Raw genomic sequence first — 12,958 nt, 5'->3', positions numbered from 1 at the left:
GACAATGATCAGGTCAATGGTTAGAGTTCCAAGGGGCTTAGGGAATACAAAAGAAAGCCTTGCATCATTTAATATGTTGAAAGGCCCCAACAGAATCACATATTAATAATAATAACAGCAGCAGCTAACATCTTTCGAGCATGTACCAAGCATTATGTTAATGGTTACATCTGTTATTTATTAAGTCTTCCAGCATTCTCAGGTAGGTACTGTTGTCTCATATTATAGAGGAAGAATAAAGATGCTTTCAGAAATTAAGGAACTTACAAGAGCTCATCAGTTTGGAATGGGTAAAGCTGTTATTGAAGCTTAGCTGCTGACTCCAGAGACTAATTTCACTTGTAAACATGAAACTATATTGACCATGGACTGGATTAATTTAAGGCCGCTCACACAAGGGAGTGTCATCATAAGGATATGAGTGGTAAAGCGGAAGAGAAGGATAAGAGCCCAAAAACATGCTTCAGGGAGACAATAAGTGGAGCCAAAGTAACTAGAAGGATGCCAGGCAGCACAAGTTCATGGGTCTTCACTCCTGTGTATCACTATTACTGACACAGCTACTCTGTCTACCTGCTTTCCCTTCTATTAACTTGTTTGTGTTCTCTGTAACTGGTCCAAGTCACTCATTGGCTAGGCTACAGATTGGTTGTCGTTGAGTTAGGTAGCAATGGTTCAATTAACTGAGGCCAGGTACAAGAGCAGGGGCTTCAAGGGCTGCTGAGGGCCCCAACTTCAGCTGAAGTTATGGGAAAGGCAGACACCTATGGAAGGAGCCATAAGAACAGTGGGCCCCATGCTGCTCATATAGTACAGAAAGCAATTCTGCATCCATGTTTGTACTCTGCCTCACATTTTTTGGCTTTTACTGAGATTGTTTATATCCAAAAGGGCACACGGGATTACTTTTCAGTCCCAGCAGTCTATGTGTAGTGACTACATGGATACAATAGTATATACATACGTGAAGATCTTTCCTACTAATAAGTACAAAGAGTACTAACAAAGACAGGTTACTTATGAAAGGGTTTCCTCTTCCTTCTTCACTCTGTTTGTTTCAAAGTCCTGTTTATTAGAATTAAAAGGTGCATGGTCCTGATTTCCACTTACCAGGAGGCTGGTCATTTTTCATCATTACGTAGAGGGGTGGCTCCCAGTTTAGCTCAACCATCTGTCGTCCCTCGCAAGCCTGAGGGATTCACAGCAGGACCAGTAGAGTTTGCCAACCCTCTCAAGCAGGCTCTGAGGGCAGGGTTGACAAGTTACTTCCCAAGCCTGGGTGGACCAGACAGGAAGAACAGATCCATACATATGACTAGACAGAGCCAGACACGCAGGGATAATAGGTCATCATAAAAGCAAAGTTGGCCTCCAGAAAGAAGAAAACCCACCCTGCAACAATCACTATCAAAACCACAGGTATTCACACAGGATACTTCCATCGAACTCCAAATGTCTCTAGAGCAAAGAGGTTAAAAATGTTCTTGTGGTAAGTAAAACCTCCTTTTCATGCAAACAAAAATTAATCACATCAACATTACATGGTGACATAAGCCAAAAGATCAACAAAGCTTTATAGTAAGTAGGATTAATCTACTGAAAAGAATAATTAATGTTCAAATAAGCAGGGCATTCATTTTTTTTCCCTAAGAAAATTAAACTCTGAAGATATGGGTTACTGAATATCATTAGATCAGAACGTAACTATTAACACACTTCATCCAGGTGGTGCTCAGCTCCACACAGCTTCCTGCTGGAGTCAGCTTAGAAAGGATGAGGGGGGAGTGAAAGTAAAGGTGCACTTTTCGGCCCTTTTTATGAAATGTTACAATCCTGAAATATTCCACTTAACTTCTCCAGGCTCTTTTAAATGCACTTCTAACAAACTGGTAGGACAGGTGTGAGAAAGTATATGAGGCTCGGAGTCACCAGGAGCGAGTTTACACCCGCTCCCAGGTTCTGCCATTTACTAGCCTTTGTTACATCCAGCAAGTCCTTCAGTTCTCTTGAGATTCAGATTCTTACCTTCTCACCCCAATCCCAATGAGCATCTTAGCACCTGCCCTATCTATCTCAGGAGATTCTGCAGATCAAATTAAAATGTATATTCAAAGCTTTACAACACTGAAGTAGTCATCAGGCATTTTCATTTTTAATGGTGGCATGGACTCAAATCTCTTTTACCCAGCTTTCAATAAAACAGGGTACATGGTGAGAATGGGTTCCAGAGGCCAGGTTAAAACCCCAAATTTAAATCTTAGCTCTCTAAATATATCTTCGCAATCTACTTACACTCTTGTTTCCTCAGCTGTAAAAGCGGAAGACACAACTCATTTTGTAGAACTATGAGGTGCTGCACACGAGGCGGGGCTAACAATGGATACTAAATGAAATACTGGTTTTCTTCTTCTAATCCTGTGGTGCCTTCCAACTAAATCTTCTGTAATTATCCAATGGCTTTGTGGTATTATATCTTAATATATAATATACAATATTCAAAATGAACACAAAACTGAAGATATCCAACCTTTTCAATTCTTATATTGTTCCAAAAAGCACACCTTTATAAACTGAAACAAAAGAAATTTACAGGCAGTAAAGCTTTAAAAATCCTGACACGTGTCATATAGGAACGTCCTCTCTTAGCAGTTACTTTATATTATCTATAAATGACTTACTTTTTATTACAGGAGATAAGTGAAAATTAAGGGCAAATGAACAAAACTTCACATACCCAGGCTTTACCCAAAATTCTAAAAAGTAGAGTTTGCTAAGGATTGCACCCACTACAAGTAATGAAGCAACTTTTTTCCCTTCTATTAAGACATACCAAGTACTTGATGCCAACCAGAAAAGATAAATAATGGTTTAAACATTACAGGAAAAAGATCCTTTAGAAAAACTTACTTTTGGGGTATTTTTCCTGTGCCACTGCTATATTAAGACTTTACAACACAAACAAGAATACGTATCAACTCAAAAGAATTTTCATTTTGACAAGAACACAAACATACCTATTGAAACTCATCCAATATCCAAATCCTCCTGTTTCCTCAGTCTTACAGATTTAGCAGTCTTACAAGGGTGAGGGCCAGTACTTCCTGACCACACTGATCAACCGAACTGTTTGCAACCCCTCAAAGGTACCCGTGCTCTCAGCGTATAAACACATAAAAACACCTTAAGGCAAAGTAGGAGGTGGCCAAGCCTTGGCTGCTCAAGAACTGCCCTAAATCAATTTTAAAAGGAAGAACGAAATGGCCATGTCAACTGCCGGGTTCTGATATGTGTTGGCTGTACTTGGCTAGAGAAATGATGAAGTTATCAAAATTCTTAGAAAGAAGTAGAATTTAGAAAAGCAGAGATGTGCAATTTGTTTTTTCTTTTCCATGGACAAAGACAGTAAAGCCCCTAGCCAACCCATTAAATGGTTAACTGGAAACAGTTCGCATATTATTCCTCTGGCTTATTTCTCTCTACACAGATTTTCACCTCTAGTAACCACAGAACAGTTTTTTCCATCAACCATAGTCCTTTGCAGAGTAACTTTTAACAAATAAATGTGGAACTACTGTAGACTCCACCTCCAGCCCTTAGTAAAAGTAACCAGAATTGGTTGCAAAGGATCTGCTACAGTTTGAATGTCCCCTCCAAATCTCATGTTGAAACTCAATTGCCATTGTGACAATATAATAGGTAGACCCATTAGGGAGTGATTAGGCATTGACAGCTCTGCCCTCATGAATGAATTAATGCCATTATCACAGGAGTGAGTTCCAGATGAAAAGCAAGTTTGGCCTTCTCTGCCCTTGTTCTCACATTCTCTTGCCCTCTAGCTTTCCACCACGGGACGATGCAACAAGAAGGCCCTACCCAAATGCTGGTGTCATGCTCTTGGACTTCCCAGCTTCCGCAACCATGATACCAATAAATTTCTGTTCATTATAAGTTACCCAGTCTGTATATACCTAAAGGAATATAAATCATTCTATTACAAAGATGCATGCGCACGTATATTCATTGCAGCATTATTCACAATAGCAAAGGCATGGAATCAACCCAATTGTCGATCAATGATAGACTGGATAAAGGAAAATGAAGACACATACACCATGAAATACTATGCAGCCATAAAAAGGAATGAGATCATATCCTTTGTAGGGACATGGATGGAACTGGAAGGCATTATCCACAACAAATTAATGCAGGAACAGAAAACTAAACATTGCACATTCTCACTTATAAGTGGGAGCTGAGCAATGTGAACAAATATACACAGGGAGGGGAACAACACACACTGGGGCCTGTGTAGGGGGAGGGAGAGTATCAGGAAAAATAGCTAATGCATGCTGGGCTTAATACCTAGGTGATGGGTTGATAGGTACAGCAAATCATCGTGGGACACGTTTACCTGTGTAACAAACCTGTATATCCTGGATATGTACCCCAGAGCTTAAAATAAAATTTAAAAAGAAGTTGCCCAGTCTGTGGTACTCAGTTATAGCAGCACAAAATGGACTAAGACACAATCTTAAACTAAGTGAGTTCAACCACCTAAACGACACTTGGAATATCCCAGCCCTGGAAGCCATCCAACCAAAGCTGCAAGATGTCCAGGGAAAAGATAACTCCCAATGCACATACCCCAGGCCTATGAAATCAATTTTTGGGCCCAGGAATCTACGTATACATGTTTCAACAAGCCCTCTGGGTCAATCTTAAGAATGCTCAAGTTCAAGAAACACTGTCTTATATCACTTCTTCTCAAACTTTAATTTGCGAATGGATCAACCTGGGACTTCTGTTAAGATGCAGATTATGGCTCAGTCGTTTAGGGGTAGAAGCTATTATAAAATAAGTTTGCATTTCTTACAAATTTCCAAAAGATATCAATGCTGCTGATCCATGGGCCATACTTAGAACAACAAGACCTTGAGAACAGAGTCCAGTTCTTATTCTATGTACTATAGTAATTTATTAGCAATCTACTTTGGCAACCAAGATTATGTCATGTTGAAGGTGATATGGTGGTAAGTAATTGGAACACTGTGTGAAATACTGCACATTTTATTTCAGGAAAGTCCGTATCCTTCATGTTTATGCACATCAATTTAGATAGCAAGTGCTACTGTAAGATGTATTTGAATACTTTTAGGTATTATTTCACTCATATGATACTACTCAGTTTCTAAATAATAGCTTGGTACATAGAGGTCTCTGGTTCTAATCACACAGAGTGCTCAACATTAGTCAAGTCAATCACTTTTCCTTTACCAGAGTTCCTCACCTGCCAAATGAAGGCATTTGCATCAACTAATCCACAAGGCTTATTACTCCTTATGGGTACAACAGCATGCATGAACAACAGGAAACAGCAAAAACAGAAATACCCATAACTGCTACCGAGGTAATTTTCTACACATACAAAGCAGTTAAGATAATTGCCTATCTTGCCACCAAAAGAACAAATGTTTTGTCTCTGAAGACAGAAAAATAAAGATTTTAATCAAAGATTTTAATCTGAACTGGGTTCCATTAAAGCTTGCAAGCTTTCTTACCTGTTAGAGGCTCACATACTGCGAGACAAAAGGGAAATAATCTGGGTTCTACTCCAAAAAGTCTGACTCTGACCATGCTTTAGTCAGGATACATGCTTTCGTCTTTTTCACTCACTTACCTAGAAACAGATAACTCATCTTTCCATCTTATTCTGTGATGATGAAAGAAGCGAAACCCTAACCCCTAACCCTTTATTCCATTAGGGAATATGTATCTTTCAGAATTACGAAAATTAGTAATCAGGTCATGGTCTACATTCAGCAAAGGAAAGCAATAATGACAAGACAGTTTTATATAAGAGTCTGATACTAAGTCAGAGAAGTATCTGCCCAAGTACACCCAAGAACTCCACATGCACGTAACCTCCTGATATTGTTGTATGACTCTTAGGATTTGGCTTTTGGTGAATAAGTGGCATTAGTCAAGCTATCAACTCTAAGCAGAGGATATTCTACTACTACTAGTAAATTCAAGCAGGTCAGGTTACCTTTTGGCTATTAATACCATAATATTACCATCAAAAAGAGGAAAGTTATGAAGTCTTGTATTTATAAGTGTACGCTAAATACCACTCACCTGGTCTCTTAAGAAATAGAACAACAGACATTTCAATGTTTCTTTACATTCGTCTGATTTTTCTGATACACACACACATACACACACACACACACACACACAGAGAGAGAGAGACACACACACACACACACTTCAGACACAGGACCAGTTTATATAGTGTCCAAGATGGAAGACGTTATAATTAACTGTTTATATCACTAACTTTATATAAGAAACATTCACACTTACAAGATGTTCTTATCCAAGGAGAACAGAAACAACACACAACAAAGTTTACTGAGTGTGTACACTTGCACTTTCTTTTGAAACATAGTAATTCCTTTTCCCTACTTTTCCTGGAGTCACTGTTTTATAATTTAGGCATTATTTTCAACCCTGACACACCCTCGAAACAAGCAAATCCAAAATGTAAAAAAAAAAAAAACAAAAAAAACCCAAAACCAAAAAACAAAAAACCCACAACGAATATTATCAGCACTAATATTTTGATAGAGAAAATAACATCTTAGAATGAGCCAGGCCTCACACCCTAACTGTGAGTAGGTAATAACTCCTCAGACTTCACTCTCCCCTTTTATGTATCCTGCATGCATTCTGAGTGCTCACAATGCTCAAGGAACTGTGGTGGATACAGAGGGAAAGAAACACCAAGCTGACCTGCAGGAAAGGTACTACTCTAAGGGATTTTCCAGTCTAGGAAGCTAAAACATGAGCTAAGTTATGTATGTATTATAGACTTCCCCTCACACACACAAAAAGCCCAGCTAGGCTTTTTTCCCGGTGATGTATTTCAGCAGTAAAACCAAACCACCTCACTTAAGGGTAAAATGTTTCTATCAAGGCCACCTACTATTAACCATTACAGTATACTGTGTTAAGCCTGCAGGTTTTGAAGTCACAGGAGTTGCAGATCTAGCTTAACAATTTGCTAATTACAGTCCTTGGACAAGTTTTTAAACCTCTTTCAGTCTCATCTTATTCCTCTGTAAAATTGGATTAGAGTATCTCTCTCATAATGTTAAGCGAGATAATGCAGAAAATACTTAGCATGGTGCTTGACTCAAATCATTTAGTCCAATATAAGTTTTCTGGGTGTCAACTAGTATAGAAATAGACAACCACAGGGTTCCTGGACCCTGAAGAGAACACAACAGAGGAGGAGGAGGAACGAGCAGAGCAAGAACACCTCAGATTTCCTATACCCTTTCCAGCTAACTCCAACCACTAATGTGTCTCTGCCTTGACTGAAAAAGCCCTGTCTGTTATAAAGCCTGTCTGGGACTTACCCTAGAGCCACTGAATCAGGATCCAGTTGTGTCTGAAGCATCTGTATTAATAAGTTCCAAAGGTGAGTTACCATGCATACCTAACTTTGAGAGCCACAGTGGAAGATAAAATGTTTTACAAGTGTTTCAATATTTGTTGCGACATGATTCAACTAAGATCTGATGTTTTACTCTGAGCCCAATACAGCTGTCTATAGTCTTCAAAATCTCAGGATCACTGTCCAAAATGTCACTCAGAAATCTTCCTAATGGAATTCTTCCTGATTTACCTCCATTCCTTGCCCAGGGCTCCTGCCCATTGTGTGGGAAAGAAGAGCATGACACAGAGGTGCCCTCACTGATCCCTCTTGCTCTGAGGTCTGGTCAACCCATCTATCCTCACTCACAGCTCCACATCCTTCTCATCTCACTTTTCCGTATCTCTAATGGGTCCTTAACTAATTTATTCAAGATGATGTTACCACACTGCTTTCAAATACTGAGTATTAAAATCAAGTCTGAGTATTAAAAAACATTGTCTAATAGACACACTCCAATTCTAATGATTTTGGTGCCCTAGTATACATTGGCTTGGTTTCCAAACAGATAAAATATAAATTGTCTTAAAGAAACAAAAAAATCCATCAACAATTCACACTATGATAATTATTTAATCTTCATTAGAAGGAAAAAGGGAAGAAAGTCTTGCATTTGCTGAAATTTGCATGTGGTCAATTCAAAACACAAATACTGTAGGAGACTATAGAATTATTTAAAAATCGTTATCCAGAGAAAGATAAAAAATATTTACAGAAAAAGTTTCATTAAAATTACTAGATAAATTACTAGATAAAATATACCAGCATTTATACCTCTCCAATTGTATGAAAATTTCTATTGCAGGGAGGTGTGATTAAAGAACTACACTACTTGACTTAGTAATAGATCTAAGCTGGCTACTCAAACAGATTGCCATCTGGTCAATAAATTGCCATTTGAAAAGCTGCTCTAAAAATATCTTCATATAAGTGCGTAAATCTCATCAAAATGTAATGACTTGTAATTAATTTATGCTAGCTAGCAGGAAACAAAATTTCAATGTACACTTGAGATTCCCACTTATAATACAATTACCAAAACCCTCCAAGATTCCCAAATTATTTCCCCAAAAAGAGACACGGTTAACATCTCCTGATTCCACTTACTATGAAGCCACTATAAACTAGTCCTACAATTAGGGCAATCTCTACCAGCCTTTTAAATGTAGGGGAGTCCATCAATTTGCTTTAGCTACAGAATATACAAAATACGCATTTTCTTATTTCCACTAAATGGCAACAGTACACAAAAGTAAGCGGGTGCTGCTATTTACCAACTCTAAGATTATGTACACTTCTGTAAAATGGGAACAATACAGAATTCTCTGCCTCACAGGTTCTGAGAATCAGAGAGAAAATGTATGTAAAAGCATACTGTTTCCCAGGGCCCAGCAAAAGGACCAAGTCTCCAGAGCCCTGATGACAAAGGGTAATACACCAAAATATGGACTCGTTTTCCACTCCACCTTCACTGGCCAAGCAGCTGCCAGGAATAAAGGCCGCATCTCCCAATACCTGGCAAACAAATGCAGTATTGCCTCGCAAATCGACTGCTTTGCTGAGGTGCTCATGAGCATATTTGGGGAGAAGCTTCAAGAACAAGTTGAAGAGAGACTGTCTTTCTATGAGACTGGAGAGATCCTATCAAAGAAAATGGATGTCATGAAGACAGAAATGGTTCAGGCAGAGAAAACGGCTGCTGAGATTATTAGGAAGCTGGAGAAACAGGAGTAGAAACGCTTAAAGAAGGAAAAGAAATGCTAGCTGCACTTGCCGTCCCATCTTTGGAAAACAGAACTCCAGAGGAGTGTGCAAAGACAAGTGTAAAACCCAAAAAGAAGAAAAAGCAAAAGCCCCAGGAGGCTCCTCAGGAGAATGGAATCAAAGACCCATCTAACTTTCTCCAAACCTAATAAAAGGAAATCTTTTTCCAAGGAGAAATTGGTTAGCAGCCATCGAGGAGAGACCGCTGGCAGCATCAGTCTTCCCAACAGGAAGACATCTTCACCCAAGGAGGAAGCAGTTAATGATCCCAAAGAGGCAGGCAACAGGAGTGTCGCTAAGAAAAAACAGGAAATTCTCCTTCAAAGAGGAAGGAGCTGGTCAGCAGTGGACCTGAAGAGGCTGCTGGCAGCAAGAGCAGCTCCAAGAAGAAGAAAAAGTTACATAAAGTACCCCAGGAAGATGAGAATGCAAACGGACGTTCCCTGTCAGGCGGGGCACATCCTACCCCAAGGCGACATTTTCCATTCCGTGTCCTATACCCCAATAAAAAATTCTCACACACGAAGCATATTGTGAATCCTAAGGCAGTATGATTATGGATATGCACAGAAATATACACTCCTTCACCAAAATGATATTCATAGGCAGAAGTACAGACACTAGAAAAATACTGAAACAACTCCTTCATTTGAGCTGCTGTTTCTGAAGTGTCAGCCATTAAACTGGAGCCAAGATTCTCTAAGAAGATACTCTTTCCAAAAGACATAAATCAATGGGCACCAGATTGTATCTGTGAATCTCTCTCATGCGTGCACATGCAGATTATCTCACAAAAGCTCCAACAAGTCAAAAGCAGCAAACAAGAAGTAAACACAAAAGGAAAAATTCCTCAGAAAACAGCATAATGTTTTGAGATGAGTCACATCCAGGTTTGCATGGGGAGGATTCAGGAAAAGGAACAGTACATGCTCTTTCTGCACATGCAGCCACAGCCATCCTGGCTTGCACAAAACAGCAAGGTGTTTAAGTGACTCTGATCAACACAGCATGCTGATGATCCCATTGTACATTTGATTTGGCTCAGGATCGCCCAATCGAATTTGCTAACACAGTAGACTCCAGAAGAATCACCCATTAACAACAATCCAAATACAGCCTCTAAATGTGCATAAGGCCTTTTGTGATCTCCACTGGAGCTTATAGTATCTAACAGCTGCAACTGTGACTGTTCTAGCTAATTGCTCTCAGCAACAAAAATAAACAATCGCTTCAGGAAGGAGACTGTATCCACCAAATATTAATGAATTTTTTAAATCAGAAATCTCAAATCTTGGTTTAAAAATCTTGCTACTGCTAAAAAGTCTGAAACAGAGTTAAGGAGGCCCTGAAAGTCCTTATTTTGTAGTTAATGCGCCCCTCCCACCCACCTAACCCCCTCCCCCACAGTTAAAAAAAAAAAAAGGAAAAAGGAATGTGCCTTGCGTTTGGAAGAATTTAAGCAATCTGAGATATTTTAACTCATGTATAACTTTTTAACATATGGGGGAAAAGAGTCGCACTGATTGGAGCTATTTTTAAAGTGCAGCTCTACCATAAAAATAGACATTTACTCATAAGGATGCTTGAATAGAGAACAAGCCCAATCTACGTCTCATTGTTAAGAAAGGGGTGAAAAAAGGCTGTCGTGCTTTCTGGAGAGCCGTTTATGGTCCGCCTGTGATGTCATGGCAGGATCCAGGTGCACTCTAACGAGCAGCTTTCAGTCTCATCAATTCCTTTAAAAGTGCTCTTCTACCATCAGCTAGTTCTCTGAGCACAAGCAATAAGGAGCCAGTATTTACCCAGACCCTTGCAAGACAGAACATCACCGCAATCACAGACCCAGGAAGGAGGAGGAAAAATTACTCACACACAATTGGGTTCATCGTCGTCCTCTCCTCCTGTCCCCATTAGGGATGGAAGCATTTTCTTTTGCTAAGAAAAGAAGGACAGAAGTAGTTATCAGTACCCTATGACATCTACTCGCCCTCTGTCCATAGAGAGAAAAAGTAGCTTCATACTTCTCTCCCTACCCATGACCCTACTGAATAGCTGATGCTTGCAACCAAATTACCCACCGAACACAGTGGCAAGTAGTCATTTAGGCATCACTACCCTAAACTGAGGTTTGGAGAGATCATCTTAGCGTCTGGACTTCATCTGTCTTTAACCTTTTTAAAAGGCTGGAGACTCATGCCTGTAATCCCAGCACTTTGGGAGGCTGAGGTGGGCGGATCGTGAGGTCAGGAGTTTGAGACCAGCCTGGCCAACATGGTGAAACCCTGTCTCTATTAAACATATAAAAACAAACAAACAAACAAAAAAACTGGGCGTGGTGGCAAATGCCTGTAATCCCAGCTATTCAGGAGGCTAAGGCAGAAGAATCTCTTGAACCCAGGAGGCGGAGATTGCAGTGAGCAGAGATGGTGCCACTGCACTCCAGCCTGGGCGATAGGGCGGGACTCCGTCTCAAAAAAAAAAAAAAAAAAAAAAAGCCTGGAGAAATACAGTTGTAATAGGAAACCACATAGAACTCCTGATTTTTACACCTCCCTGACATAATGTCAGCAACAATCAATGTAACAAAAAACAGACAACAGCTTTGACATGTCTTAAAAATCAGAAATGCATTATTTTATCTCAAAAAATATTATTCATATACGCATAGAACACAATTAAAAAAGCAAAAAAACTTTATTGAAGAAAAAAGCAAATCTGAACGTTTAAAAATGTTGTAGAAAGGATTAAAAATAAAGAGGCAGCGACAAAATGTACTAAAAAATGTTTTCTTTCCATGAAAGGACTGAGTAAATTTTGACCTGTATTTTTTTGTACTTTATGCATTTTCGACAGTGACTATCCTATTATTGACTGAAATTATTCTTAAGGGAGGTAAATGATATTGAGCACATCAAAAAATACTATATGCACTTACCTATGTTCAACTTCTAGATGCCATACATATCCTGAAGGATTTCAAAAATCTGACATCATAAAAGGACACAGCTTATTAAAGTTAATTCAGCTTGTGTTTTAGTACTTTGATGGTAGGAAGGACAGAGTTCCAAGAGTGGGGAGGGCTGGGTTTCAGTGCCAGGTCTCAGGTTAGCAAAAAATCTTGGAGAACCTTAATCTCTCTGGGTCTGGCTCATACATCTGCAAAATAAGGTGTGCTGAACAAGACCACTGAAGTGTCTTCCAACTCAAAACCAGACTGAGAAATAGAACATAAATTAAGTCTTCAGCCTAAATCTTACAGCATAGTGACTGGTACAGCGTAGACGCTTGATGTACACTTAGTGAAAGAAAGGAAATTTTAAAAAAGTAAAGTATTTAAATCAGAGCTTCCCACACATAAGCCCTGGTGTGCTGCTAGGCCTAGAAGTGGTTGTACGTGTGTGGAGATAAAGGTTCCCCCTCAGGACAGGCACTCATGACATAAACGAGCTTGGGAAGCACAACTTTTAAAATGTACTACTATTTCAGCAAAAAATAAAATAAATTTTCATTATTAGGATTAGGATAAGTTTCAGACTAAATTTATGAAAAGTTCTTACCACCCTTTATGTAGGAAAGACCGAATGCCTGGCTTATCATCTGGTCCTCAGGCCATCTTAAGACAGAAAACATAAGTAGCAGTTTACTTTAGCAAAGAGGACTTCTTTATGCAATGTATGAATAGAACACAGGTACTTC

The 12,958-nt window shown here is 39.3% G+C and overlaps 1 long non-coding RNA gene and 1 pseudogene across 1 annotated transcript in view; one reads left to right on the top strand and one right to left on the bottom strand.

Annotated features, from left to right (window-relative positions):
- LOC117981658 (uncharacterized) overlaps positions 1 to 1,132 on the bottom strand; it is a 153,357-nt gene extending 152,225 nt beyond the window's left edge. Inside the window, exon 1 of the long non-coding RNA XR_008619746.1 lies at positions 1,111 to 1,132. This is a non-coding gene — a long non-coding RNA (uncharacterized LOC117981658). The remainder of the gene's footprint in view (positions 1 to 1,110) is intronic.
- Positions 1,133 to 9,160: 8,028 nt separating this feature from the next.
- On the top strand, positions 9,161 to 9,816 carry LOC100968800 (nucleolar protein 56-like; annotated as a pseudogene).
- Positions 9,817 to 12,958: the final 3,142 nt, after the last annotated feature.

Source organism: Pan paniscus, chromosome 11, assembly GCF_029289425.2.
Source record: "Pan paniscus chromosome 11, NHGRI_mPanPan1-v2.0_pri, whole genome shotgun sequence".
Classification (NCBI taxonomy): domain Eukaryota; kingdom Metazoa; phylum Chordata; class Mammalia; order Primates; family Hominidae; genus Pan; species Pan paniscus.
The sequence above is the reverse complement of the archived record's forward strand: the minus strand, read 5'-3'. Positions and strand labels throughout refer to the sequence as shown.